The 15,000-nt window shown below is 37.5% G+C and overlaps 1 protein-coding gene across 2 annotated transcripts in view; it reads right to left on the bottom strand.

Moving 5' to 3' along the window:
* Positions 1 to 15,000, bottom strand: part of Oatp74D (Organic anion transporting polypeptide 74D) — a 357,477-nt gene that overhangs the window by 163,438 nt on the left and 179,039 nt on the right. Inside the window, exon 2 of one of the 2 annotated variants that reach the window (XM_070134023.1) lies at positions 64 to 131. The exons of the other annotated variant lie outside the window; for it this stretch is intronic. The gene's annotated coding sequence lies outside the window, so the exon portion shown is untranslated. The remainder of the gene's footprint in view (positions 1 to 63; positions 132 to 15,000) is intronic. 2 annotated transcript variants of the gene reach the window in all.

The raw sequence follows: 15,000 nt of genomic DNA, 5'->3' as shown, positions 1-15,000 counted from the left end.
AAAGAAAAAAAAAACAGAAAAAAGAAAAAAAAACAACAACAAAAAAAACACACGATCACCTACCATGTACGGATGAAAACTATCAGTCTTTTATTAACCGGATGTCACTGCTTCTATCCAACGAGGCGTACCTGACAAAGAAAAACAAAAACAAATAAATACACATCATATGTAAATACAACGAAGGGAAATAACCAAATGAACTCTAATTCCTTATATACGAATGCCTGTGGTGCACACTTACAAATAATAATTTGAAATATAATACGATAAATTAATATAGATATTCTACAAACCACTGTCATTAGCAATTTAAATATACATGCAATTAATAATGATTTACACGGTGACACGCCTAGAATGATAACGACTTTAATAATCACGATAATAACGTTAATCATCGTATCACTTCTTTTATCAGTTCATAGGATATCAGAGAGATAAAAATATATAATAGAAATAACATGGATGGATAGGTAGATAGACAGGGAGACAGAGAGAGTGATAGATATGGAGATAGACAGGTGGACAGACTGACATACCAACAGATTGATAAACAGGTAGTGAAAGAGACGTAGATAGGGATAAAGATAATAAAACGGACAGGTAAATAATTTGATAAAGATAGACAGATAGGCAGGTAGATAAATGAAAAGATAGACAGTAACAGACCGACCCAAGAACCCTAACAAAGGAAGGTCGAGTCAAGACAATGCAAAGCGGCGAAACTCTCCTCTCTCTCTCTGTCTCTCAGTCTCTCTCACTCACTCTTTCCTCTTGTCTCTCTCACTCACTCTTTCCTCTTCTCTCTCTCTCTCTCTCTCTCTCCTCTTTTCTCTCCCTCTTTCCTCTTCTCTCTCTTTCTCTGTCTCTCCCTCTCTCTCACTCACTCTTTCCTCTTCTCTCTCTGTCTCTCCCCTTTTCTCTCCCTCCGTGTCTGTCTCTCCTCTTTTCTCTCCCTCCGTCTCTCTCTCTCACTCTCTCTTCTTCCGTCTCTCCCTCCCTCTCTCCCTCTCCCTCCCTCCTCCTCCTCCTTTCTCTCTCTCTCCCTCCTCCCCCCTTTCTCTCCCTCCCACCCTCTCGCCCCCATGCACTAACAATCCGCCAAACAATATCTTATCCTATCGACCAGAATATACAATACTCCCCGTGAGTGATTAACAGCCTGGTAAACAAAGCGTAGACACTGACGGCTGGAGGTTGGGAGTGGGGGTGGGGAGTGGGGAGTGGGGAGAGGGACAGGGGTGAGGGTAGGGAGATAGGGAAGTATGGGGGGAGGGGGGAGTTGGGGAGAGAAAGGTAGGGAGGGAGGAGTTTGAAAGGTAGGGAGGCGTTGGGGAGAGAAAGGTAGGGAGGAATTAGGGAGAGAAAGGTAGAAAGAGACGTAGAAAGGTAGGTAGGTAGGAAGGAAGGTAGTGAGGAAGGTAGAGAGAAAGGCAGGTGGTAAAGTAGGGAGGAAGGTAGGTTGAAAGGTAGAAAGCAAGATAGGGAGGAAGGTAGGTAGAAAGGTAAAAAGAAAAGTAGGTAGTTAAGAAGGGGAAATGTAGGTACAAGGCTCGGTAAAGCAAAGACAGGTGAAAGAGGGTGTAAGGGAAGGGAAGGAAGGAAGGTGTGGGGAAACAGAGGCAGGGGAAGGGACAGGCGAGGACAGGTGAGGAGGGGAAAGGTAGACAGGCAAGTAGGAAGGACCTAATAATCACCCTCCCTCCCCTTCCCCCCTTCCTCCATGCTTCCCTACCCCCCCACTTCCCCCTGCCTCGCCCATCCTACCCCCATACCCCCCCCCACTCTCCCCATCCCAGCAGAGAGACCAGAGACAGCTGTAAATATCTCGATAAGGGTAATTATAAACGAGCTAATTATAAACGTTGGAACCTAATTACGAAGAAATAATAACTGTGGACGCCTCTTGGGTGGAGACTGTAATTAACACGTGGGGCCAGAACCCGGAGGCTCACCTTCGCTAATTTGCATACTGATCACAAGTTGTCGCACTTAACCGTCGTGGGTTCTGTGAAGGTCAAAGCTACTTGTATTATACAGCCGCCTGGAGGGGTGGTTATCTCTTCAGGAATAGATGAATTGATAGGTAGGTAGATTGGTAGATTGGCAGATAGGTAGATAGATCGGTAGATTGATAGACTGATAGATATATCGGTAGACTGATAGGTTGATAGATCGGTAGACTGATAGATAGGTAGATAGATCGGTAGATTGATAGATGAACTGACAGATAGGTAGATAGATCGGTAGATTGATAGATGAATTGATAGATACGTAAATAGATCGGTAGATTGATAGATGAATTGACAGATAGGTAGATAGATCGGTAGACTGATAGAGTCATTGGTAGATAGGTAGATAGGTCGGTAGATTGATAGATGAATTGATAGATAGGTAGATCGATCGGTAGATTGATAGAGTCATTGGTAGATAGGTAGATTGATAGAGTCATTGGTAGATAGGTAGATAGATCGGTAGATTGATAGATGAATTGATAGATGGGTAGATTGATCAGTTATTGATAGACAGGTATATAGATCGGTAGATTGAAAGATGAATTGATAGATCGGTAGATAGATCGATGAATTGATAGATAGGTAGATCGATCGGTAGAATGATAGATAAATAGATAGAGGACAGATAGATTATTTTAGACAAGAGATAACAGATAATACATAGATGAATAGATAAAGAAATAGATAGATAAATAGGTAGAGAGACAGACAATTGTATAAGCGTTCAGGCAGACAGAAATAGGTTAGGAGTTTTCGTACAACATAATGTCGGTACATCTATAATTATTTATCATATATTCGGATAAATGATAAAGGTAATGATAAATAATAATAATGATAATGACAATCGACAATGATAAAGGTAAGTAGAACATTAAAGCTATTTCTATTATCTAACATCAGTAACCATGAGTTTATTCGCCATCAATAACGAACCAACAGATAGACAAATAGATAATGACAGACAGAGGACCACAGATCCTCTCCGAAGGTTACAGACTAATAATAATTGGAAATTTCATAATTATTAAGAGCGTGGTTACTTACCGTCTATTCCGGATAAATAGATAGTGTGTTATTACGGCCCTGTAACGTTACATGTAAGTTATTCACTCATCGACTCGAGAATTGGAGAACCCGGATGTGTTTCTCTGACTGCGCGGGAAAATTGTTTGGCGATAAAAACAAAAGAAATACGCGGGCTTTGCATACTGTAATCAAGGGAGGAATTCGGGTCGGGAAATTTTATTCACGCGGGACCTTTTTTCTAAATATTATAAACTCGTATTTCCTGTATTCATATTGTGCCGAATTACATGCCTATTCATAAGTTTATTTGTCCTTTTTGAAAATAATTTTCACACGTTTAGAAATCATGAAAAAAAAAAAATCTGTATAATTCTTTTTTATGTCTGTTGTATCTACCTACAAGAAGGAATATCAAGTAATAATATAATTGAGTAATTCATCAAATATGTTACAAACGTTTCCGCATGAACTATCCTACAGGTGAACATATCTATCTATTGATTCACTTTAAACGTCTCTGACAACTAATCAATCTATCTCTCCATCTATCTGACGCTCTCCGCAATCGTCCACCCAATCTTTCCTGCCAATCTTACACCCACATCGACGAGCCACACGTTGCCAGCTAGCTCTCTCTCTTTTTCTCTTTCTTTGTCTATATATATTCTCTCTCTCTCTCTCTCTGTCTGTCTGTCTGTCTGTCTGTCTGTCTGTCTGTCTGTCTGTCTGTCTCTGTCTCTGTCTCTGTCTCTCTCTCTCTCTTTCTATATATATATATATATATATATATATATATATATATATATATATATATATATATATATATATATATTCTCTCTCTCTCTCCCCTGTTTTCCTCCTGCTTCTTCCTTCCTCCCTTTTCATTACTTCAACATTTCGCTTTTCTTCATCATGTCCACTGTCTCTCTCTCTCTCTCTTTACTCTTTCTATCCTTCTCTGTCTGTCAGTCTGTCTGCCAACCTAAATACCTGTCTGTCTGTCTGTCTCTTTCCCTCAAATAAACACAAGCCAATTTCTGTGTTAATGATTCTTGTCGAGTAAATCATGCAGATTGTTATTATTGTTATCAATCATATGTTCAAAGTACTGTTTTCAGCGCTGGGTGATTACATGAAAGTATATGTCATTATGTAATTGTTGTACTGTACATATGAGCGCTACATTCATAAACTAAATTAACTGAATTGTATGTATTCAGGAACAAGATTTCGTATCCGATTTCAACCACAATTAGGTCTGTTTAATTAAGAAAATATATCTTCATTCTACTATATAATATTTCATTTTCTACAGTTACACCAACGTTTCTGAAAATTAGATTAAACTGTCATATTTTTCAACTAACCAAAGAAAGCACATGTGAACACACGCACGCACATGCAAAGGCACTGACATGATTTTAGACTATATACTCAAAGAAAAAAGAAAGAAAGAAAAGAAAAGAAAAGAAAAGAAAAGAAAAGAAAAGAAAAGAAAAGAAAAGAAAAGAAAAGAAAAGAAAAGATAAGAAAAGAAAAGATAGGAAAAGAAAAGAAAAGAAAAAAACTCCAACTCCAACTCCGTCACAACACTCGCAAACAAACACGCACACGCAATGGACCAAACAACGCTAACCTATATACGCAAAATATATGCACACACACGCAAACACAAACAAGAATAACTAAATAACACAAACGCAAATGCATGATAGCTAATACATGTAAACAAAACGGCACCATGCAGACACAAACACATACAAACAGCCACAGAAAGACTCATTTAACAAGCACTCACACATACACGCACACGCACTCACCACGCATGCTGTCGCGTTAACCATAGTCATTACGCATGTCAAAGTGTGAGCGCAATCGTTATAATCAGAGTGAACTTGTGATCACTGTCTGGCACTGTATCCACTCACCTCTTTAACATTTGCCTGGCACTGTATCCCCTAACTCTGTGACATTTGCCTGGCACTGTATCCCCCTAACTCTGTGACATTTGCCTGGCACTGTATCTGACACTAAGCGGCACTGTGACCCAAGGATGCATCAGGGCATTTGGCACTGTAACCGCTGTGACTAACGGACTACAGTGTAAACCCGCGGAGCTGTGACGAAGTGTTAAATACCAAACGTTCTCACTCATTTTTAATTTGCTGTGACAAACATTATCTCTAGACAAAGATAACATTTGAACAAATCCCCAAGTAACACGCGACTTTAACGAACTTTTTTTTTTTTTAAAGCTTATCCGTCGTTATCGTATCTCTCCCACTTAGCACTATAAAGCTTCCACTGTACTCCTGCCATATCTCTTTCACACTATACACATTCACCGTCAATGGAACCACATCACCACTAATTATTTTCATCACCACAACTAAAAAAATCTTTCACCATATCTTTCTAACACTATACTTATTCAACATCTTGTCACCAATTAACACCACACTATCCTTTCACCCTTAGCTGTGTATTTTCCCTGTCATGTCCACCGTGTCATCCGTCGGTGCCAAAATACACACGTGCACGACAGCAAGGATTAGACCAAGACAGCTGATCATCAAACGAGTCTCAGACATGTTAATGGCTAAAAGATGGACGGCGTTAAGAGGGCTGGAGACATGATATTCGAAGGAACAAATAAATACTTCGTCCTTTTATATTTTCTTTTCTACCTCATCGTGTCAGTAAGATATCTAAATTCTCTAAATTCTCTTATTATCTCCTTCCATTTTATCTGAAACGCGATGTTGTCTACTGTATAGCATTTGTTTACAAGCGCCACAGTAATTACCCCTTTTCGTAATGAACTAATTAATAATAAGCTAATGAAGTAATTATCTCTGAAATATTTTGCCTCTACGGTTTTTGATAAATGGCGATCCATCACGCCATTATCAGCTGTCGCATCCATCATAACAGATTACGCTCCCGGCCATTAATCAACATACGAATTCAAATAGATTAGCACACACACACACAGATAAACACTCGAAAAATATGCATATACACGCACGCAGAAGCAAGCGCGAATATTAAAAAAAAAAAAAAAAAAAAAAAAAAAAAAAAAAAAAATCATGGGCACAGAAACATACATACCATAATTTTAGAAACCGTATCAAGATGCACTTCTGCCTACAAACGAGATCCTATCAGCACACCTTTAGCAACAGCTGAAACATAGAACTACACGTCCACGCACTATGCACACACACACACACACCATATACAGCACCACTCAACACACACACACACACACACACCATATACAGCACCACTCAACACACACACACACACAACCATATACAGCACCACTCAACACACACACACACACACACCATATACAGCACCACTCAACACACACACACCATATACAGCACCACTCAACACACACACACCATATACAGCACCACTCAACACACACACACCATATACAGCACCACTCAACACACACACACACCATATACAGCACCACTCAACACACACACACCACATACAGCACCACTCAACACACACACACACCATATGCAGCACCACTCAACACACACACACACACACACACACACACACCATATACAGCACCACTCAACACACACACACCAAATATAGCACCACTCGACACACACACACACCATATACAGCACCACTCAACACACACACACACACACCATATACAGCACCACTCAACACACACACACCATATACAGCACCACTCAACACACACACACACACACACACCATATACAGCACCACTCAACACACACACACACCATATACAGCACCACTCAACACACACACACACCATATACAGCACCACTCAACACACACACACACACACACACCATATACAGCACCACTCAACACACACACACACACACACACCATATACAGCACCACTCAACACACACACACCATATACAGCACCACTCAACACACACACACCATATACAGCACCACTCAACACACACACACACACACACAACATATGCAACAACACTCAACACACAAACACACCATATACAGCACCAGTCAACACATACACACACACACACACACACAAAAAAAAAAAAAAAAAAAAAAAAAAAAAAAAAAAAAACATACAGATGTTTGTCCACAGTGCCTGAATAAAGCGCAGCATCCGAGGCGGGCGGGACAAGCGCTTGCTCCTCTCCGCCCAGCGAGCATCTTCTCCCGATGGAGCGACAGATAGCGCCGGCATGCCCATTTTTATACCGCAAATCTCTTGTAAACTTGTCGTACCGGTTGTATTGATAACCCGAAAGCCTGTGCGTAAGGTCCTTTGGGCGACTCGACTTTCGGGATAATATCCTGAGTTATCTTTCGCATTCATCATCCGAGGCTGACCTATCGTGCGCTATCGGCCAGGGGCTCGAGGAATCAATTCGCCGAGATAAGACGCATTAACGACGCGGCATCCAGACGTGTACCGGACATGTTGCACTCTCATTCCGATAAGGAGGAGTTCGGAGGAGTGTGTGCTGTGCGTTTAAGGATTCAGTAACACGTCTCGAGTGTGACCCCAGCGCAGGAGAGGTCACGATCTCGCTGTCGCAACCCTTCACGAGGGCTGGGGAGAGCTGACCTTTCCTTTCCTCTTTCGCCCAAGAAGACCGGTCTCTTAGGACTTCTAAATGCGATTCTGGGAATAATTTGCATACAGGATTCCCTCTCAATATGCTACTACACACCAATGGAAGAATCCCGACGTTTTTTTAAATTTATTTATTTTATTTATTTTTATTTATTTTTTTCTTTATTTATTTATTTATTATTTTTTTTACAGATTCCTTAGAAGAAATTTCATTTTTTGGCTCCCTGTCCGACTGAAATTGACAAAAGACCAGATGTTCAGGTATTTTGTAAGATCCTAAAGAGAGATATGACGACTATCAATTTTTTATGCTTTCTTGAATGTTCCTCCAAACGGTAAAACCTTTCCTCTTTATCCTTTGGACTGCAAATAAACACAACGCAAACACAATAATAATAATACCCGAATACTGTTAAAATATTAAAAGAAAGAGAGAGAAAGGGACGAAAAAAGAGACTAAAATTCGAAAAAGGAAAAGAAAGAAAAAGAAAGGCAAAAAATAGAAGGAAGAGAAAAAAAAGAAAAAAATAATAAATAAATAAAAAATCACAAAAATCAAAAAAAGAAAGTAAAAAAAATAGAAGGAAAAAAAAGAAAAACAAACAAACAAACAAAACAGAGAAGAGAAAAAAAAAGAAAGAAAAAAAAATCTACTGCCTACCCACACCCCGCCCCTCCCCTTTCATCAGGCGCTTTCTCATCCCTCCCAGTGAGCAACCTGTTATGTCATGGCCCATTTGTGATCCCCTCGCGTGCCTCTCATTTGAATACGACTCAGAAGGAACCGCGCTGTCATCTGACGTGGGGCGGGTGGGGGTCGGTCGGTCTTTTTCGGAACTGAAAATGTATTTATTTATGATTTTTGGGGGGTTATGTTGGTTTTGGTATCATTGGTCTCAAGGTGCTGTCACACTAGCACTTTTTCCGTCGTTTTTTTTGACAATTTTATTTAACATAAATACAAACATTCTCGAATATAGCTCTTGATTTGACTATGCTTGGCTGAGAAAGTTGACGGAAAGGTCGTCTGACTGGAAAATCGACAATTCGCTCAAAAATGGACAAAATTTCAGAAAATCGACGGAAAAAGTACTAGTGTGACAGCACCTTTATGTTGTGTTATTGATGTTATTTTGCCTTTATAATCATCATAAGGATGATTTTAGGAGGTTTTTTTTTCGGAACTGAAACTTTATTTATATATGATTTTTGGGTTATTATATTGGTTTTGGTATCATTGTTCTTGTGTCAATTGTTATTTTGTCTTAATAATCATTGTCATAAGGGTTATATTATGAGGTATTATCTGTTTTCGGAATTGAAACTATATTTATTTATGATTTTTTTGGGTTATATTGGTTTTGGTATCATTGGTCATGTTGTGTTATTGTTGTTATTTTGTCTTTAAAATCATCATCAAAAGGATGATATTAGAAGGTATTATCTTTTTTCGGAACTGAAACTTTATATATTTATGCTTTTCTGGGGAGTTATATTGGTTTTGGTATCATTGCTTGTATGTTATTTTTGTTATTTTGTCTTTAGAATCATCATATGATGATATTAGGAGGTATTATCACGATAATGATCAATTTACTCACTTGCAATCTATACCATCTATTGATTGTGGTTATTTAGACCTCATCATTATCGCCCTAAACAAACAAAAAATAAAAATAAACGACAAAAACGAACTAAAAGGACAAAAAAGAAAAAAAAAACGAAAAAAGAAAAGGAAAGAAAAAAGAAAAAAAACGAGAAAAGAAAAAGAAAAGGAAGAAGAAAAAAAAGAAAGAAAAAAATACGAGAGACAACACAACCCACCGAAACACACCACCGACCTGGACCCCCTCACCAAGACGACTCGACAACCCGCCTCCTAAAATAATTAGCTAATTACAATTAACTCCCAAATCATTAGCTCTCTAACCAGCTCTACCCCCCCCCCCCCCCCCGTTGCGACCACTTCTGAAGTTTCCGAGAGACAGCCTGGCTCTCCCCCCCCCCCCCCCCCCACCGTTGCGAACACTTCTGAAGTTCCCGAGAGACAGCCTGGCTCCCCCCCCCCCCCCCCCCCGTTGCGACCACTTCTGAAGTTCCCGAGAGACAGCCTGGCGTTTTCGGAAGGAAGTTCGGGTCGGAAACTTCCTCCCAGTATCGAGAGGAGTTGAAGTTTGGGAAGAGAATTTGCACGTCTTCGTTGCGAAGCGGGAAGAGGCGACAGGTAATTAATCAGAAAAAGCAAATATGTAAGAATAACAATGATAAGGATGATGATAATAGTGATAATAATGGAAAAAATATTGAATTAAAGATAAATGTAATGATATTAATGGTAAGGACAAGTTAATGATATTTATAAAGTTAATGATAATTGCAATACTACTGATAATCGCAACAGCAAATAACAATGCCAGAAGCAACAAAGAATAGATGAACACAAACGATAATTATGAACAAAGAAGTCCAACCGGTTCCCAAAGCCTCAAAGAGCGCGTTCAAAATGCAGGAAAGTCGATGAACGTTCAATTAACCATGAGATTTGCTAATCATCCCCCCACCCCACCCCCCATCCTCCCCCCTCCTTCCAGGTTTCCCTTTTTTTCTCTCTTTCTTTTTCTTCCTAGAAGTTATAAATGCCTAAGGTTCTTCAGTTCAGCGACCGCATTCGAGGGTGTGGTCTATGCCTCTGTGGTATGTCCGTGCGTGTGTTTTTATCATTATAACAATGGTGATTATAATAGCAATAGTGATACTGATAATAATACGGACAATAATGATAATAATAATGATAATGATACATGTAAAAAAAATCATGATGAAAATAATATGATATAATGATCATTATCATTAATATCGTTAATTATCGTTAATATCACCATTATTTTTATCATAATTATCAAGATTATCATTCCTATTATCATTCTTATCAGTTTTTCTCTTATTATTGTCATAACTACAACAATCGTTATAATGACCACCGTCCTTATTTTCATTATCATCACACACCCCTTAAAAAAAGAAAAGAAGAAAAAAATATATGTAACGGAACACAATAAAAAGTAAAAGTAAAAGAATAAGTAAAACTCGACACTTCTGATGACAAGGAGAACTTTGTTTCCTATGGTAGAAATGATAAAAATACACGATATCATAAAAAAGTGACAACAGATTAAAAGATAAAGAAACCCATATTATTTTCATATACATTCCGTTTTTTTTTTCTTTTTTTATCGAAATATCAACGTCTTATCTGTAAATATATCTACAAATCTCTAATCTGCATTATCACTTGAAACAGTACAGTAGAGCAAACTATTCAAGCATCAAACGATAGACAAAATAAAATAATTTCAAATCATTTTTATACTTTTTTATGTGGGAAAACATGTTTAAAACAAGTTAGAGATAAAAATCAGAATAGAAAGTCGGATTCGTTGAGCCGAGTGATTAGATTTAGGTACTGTTCGCCTTTCCAATTTGCCGTTTTTGTTCTTTTGATAAAAATTAAATACAGGAATAGTTAATGCGTATATAAGTATCGTTCTTTGGACTGGAAATCTGCCAACAGCATCATTTTTTTTCATTGATTATAATAATGGTGATAATAATGATAATAATGATGGTAAAATGATGCTATAACAGAATTAATGATGGAACTGTTAAAAGGAACAAAAAATAAAAACAAAAAAAGAAACAAAACAAAACAAAACAAATAAATAGAATAGAATAATAAAAAACATATATAAATGAAAATGAAAATAAATAAGATGAATAAAAAAATAATAATAAATAAAAAATAAGGAAACAAAAATGACCCCCCCCAAAAAAAAAAAAAAAAAAAAAAAAAAAATCTACGTCCACAATACAAACGCCATGACAAAAACACATCCAGTGCTAAATCAGCCTAATGACAGTTTAATATAGCGCGCGCTTGTTTAACAAAAGAACAACAGTAAAAAATAATCTTACATGTCGCACGTCGCACGTTCCACCAAAAGTGCTACATGTTGCAATAAAAAAACATAGCACGGACGTCGTATCTGTAACACAAACACCTCCGCTGCCAACAAACAAAAAAATATAAGAAAAATGACAATAAACACTAACACACATATAACCAAACACGTTTTGTATATAAACACAAATACTGACTGCCAGTGACTTCGAAAAGTAAATAGATAAATAAATACATAATAAAGAAACGACATGTCTAATCTCTGCAATAACAACTACAAGACAGAATCAACAAACAAAATATAACACCCAAATGCAACAACAAAAGAAACCCATGACAAAACATGATCCTAACCTCACCATAATACAAATACGCGCCCAAGAGAGAGAGAGAGAGAGAGAGAGAGAGAAAGAGAGAGAGAAAGAGAAAGAGAAAGAGAAAGAGAAAGAGAAAGAGAAAGAGAAAGAGAGAGAGAGAGAGAGAAATAAAGAAAAAGAGAAAGAGAGAGAGAGAGAAATAAAGAAAAAGAGAAAGAGAGAGAGAGAGAGAGAGAGAAATAAAGAAAAAGAGAAAGAGAGAGAGAAAAAAAAAAGAAAGAAAAAGAGAGAGTGTGAGAGGGAGAAAATATGATAGACAAAGAAGAGAAAAAAGAAAGAAAGAAAAAAAGAAAAAAAACATTTCGACGTAGCAAAACAGTGCTACACCCACCATCAAAATGCAGAGCCCGCTTCTCACATCAGTAAACAGCGTCGGAACCATGGATGAATATGCAAGAACCCAAAACCATTACATAACCTTGATATAAAAAAAAAGAAAGGATCTTCACTGGCAACACTGAACGGAGTGCAGTGCAAAACCATACTAGGAAATGAACCTTTGTATTTTCTTTTCTCTTCCTTCTCTTCTTTTGATTTTCATTTTGTGTTCTTACTCCTTTGAATAGTGTTGGATCTTTATTTTCTTGTCTTAATGAGAGATATTTGTCATGTATTCTGTTGCCTATCTTATATTCTGTTATTCTTATTATTTTATTATTCTTATTATTACTATCTCTAATTTCTGCATCTTTTTTCCATATCTTTCTTTTTCCTGTTTGTCTGTCTCTATCTTTTTCGTATGTGTCTGTCTCCCTTTCCAAGTTCTATTATTTCTGCATATTGTTTCCTCTTGGTTTTGCTTCTTTTTTATCGCCGATTCTCCTTCCACTTTGCCATCTCTCTTTTACGAGTCTATAATCAAATATATTTTCTTGTCGACTTGTTACAGACGCAAGCATGCGCACACGCGCGCGCGCGCACACACACACACACACACACACACACACACATATATATATATATATATAATATACTGTATATACAATTGACTGTTTGTGTTTATACATAAATACATATCTACATACATGTGTATATATATTGTGTGCGTGTGTGTGTGTGTGTGTGTTTGTGGTACTTGTATCTATACAACACAGATAAAAAAAATCAGTCAAGCTACACCAAGCTGATAGACGTAAGCTCAATAAGCTTAACATAGGAAATTATAATTTTGAGGATCAAAATAATGTTGATCATAATAATGCTAACAATGATAATTCAATAATACAAATTATTTTCGTGCTACTGATAAAAATGGTAATAATGACAAAACAATTAAAAACAATAGTAATGATCAGTTACTTAGAAAATATAATCATGTGTCTTATCAACAGTGCTATTATCAGTACTAATATCAAAAACACAAAGAAAACAAGTGATAAAAACAACAAGGAAAAGGAAACAAAGTAAGAAAAACAAAAGAGGGAAAACACCAGGAACTAAAAGCTAAAAAGACAGAAACACGGGCAACAAGTCCCTGGCTTACTGCACACGCACTCCTAATCTCATCTTTAGAAAACCGCTGCCACCAGTGTCCGAGACAGACGTGCACTTTGCGGAGCTGTGTTGGCTCCATTTACACTTTCTCTCTGACTTTTAATTATAGAAATACCTCACCTACGTATATGTGCACATTGCTGATTAATAAATAATTACGCAATCCTGTGTTTTGAAATCGATATTAAATGGAGGATTTCATAATGCACAATATAGTCAATTCCTTATCTCTCACATCCTCTAGAACATTTCACCATAAACATGTAATTCTTTTGTACAGTAGTATGGTTACGTTTCTTTTGTACAGTAGAATGGTTACGTGGTTATATTCTAGGGAAAGGTATGAATAGAAAGCCTTATACACTTAAAGTAGGTTGAATCTTTCCCTTTACTAGCTATGAAAGACGAGAAAGGTCCCAGATATTTAAATAAAGATCTAGAGCTCTGGAAATTATTATTATTACTATTTTTACATTATTCCTAAAATCAAATAATTACCCAAACAAGATGCAAATTACCCCTCCCTCCCCAATCAATCAACAACAAACAAAACTGCACATAAAAAATAAATTCAAATCTTTGAACGAGAAACAAATTGAGTAAAAGGCTATATACCTGTTGACTGCCTGTACCTGCCCTGCCATCCATCACTGCAGAGCAACAAGACTCAGAAAGCAAAATATGTTCCATGTTGAAAAAATGGGGGAAGAAAATTAAACACGATCGTCAGCAAACCACTTTGCAAGCTGAGAATTATGATCATAAACCTGTATGTTTAATCTTGGCATGAACAGAGCATCCTATGCGCCAGGTTTGATAGTGTTATTTATGTATTTATTTATTCCAGTGACAGGGTTTCCAGATTTAAAGGAAAGAGATTTTGTGAAGTTTCATTTATAATTTCTCTCTCTCTGTCTCTCCCCCCTCTCTCACACACACAAACACAACTACACATACACATATCTCTCTCCCTCTCCTCCCCCTCCTCTCTCACACACAGACACACATACATATACACCTGCAAAAGGAAATAAAAATAATTTAAAAGAAGCGTAAAGGGAGACGAAACGTGAAGAAAATAAAAACAAGCCCTGAAACTGTTAAAAATAACAGAAGCGGGAAAAGAGATTTAACGTACAACAGAAAGAAAGCAAACCAAGGAAAAAATAAAGAAAAGAAAACGAAAAAGGTATCGGGAAATCACTCAGCCGAAGAAAGTCGCTCGCCCTATAAAGTATAGAACAACCAGACACAAACAAACATTAAAACAAAGCAACCAATAACAAGCGGGGTTTAATTCTGCTAACATTCAGCGAGAGTAACCAATGCCAGAAGGGGTTGTACCACTCCACAAACAACATTCAAACAAACATTTAAACAGAGCAACCCACTGCAGACGGGCTTGTTAACTTTAACAATGTCCCATTCCCGAAACCTACGCTTCGCTGCCTTTTTCAGAGCATCGTCCAAGCGAGGACTTTATGGCTCTATCGCGGTCAT

This window comes from Penaeus vannamei, chromosome 2 (assembly GCF_042767895.1).
Source record: "Penaeus vannamei isolate JL-2024 chromosome 2, ASM4276789v1, whole genome shotgun sequence".
Lineage (NCBI taxonomy): Eukaryota > Metazoa > Arthropoda > Malacostraca > Decapoda > Penaeidae > Penaeus > Penaeus vannamei.
Note: the sequence above shows the minus strand (reverse complement) of the source record. Positions and strands in the feature narration are given on the sequence as shown.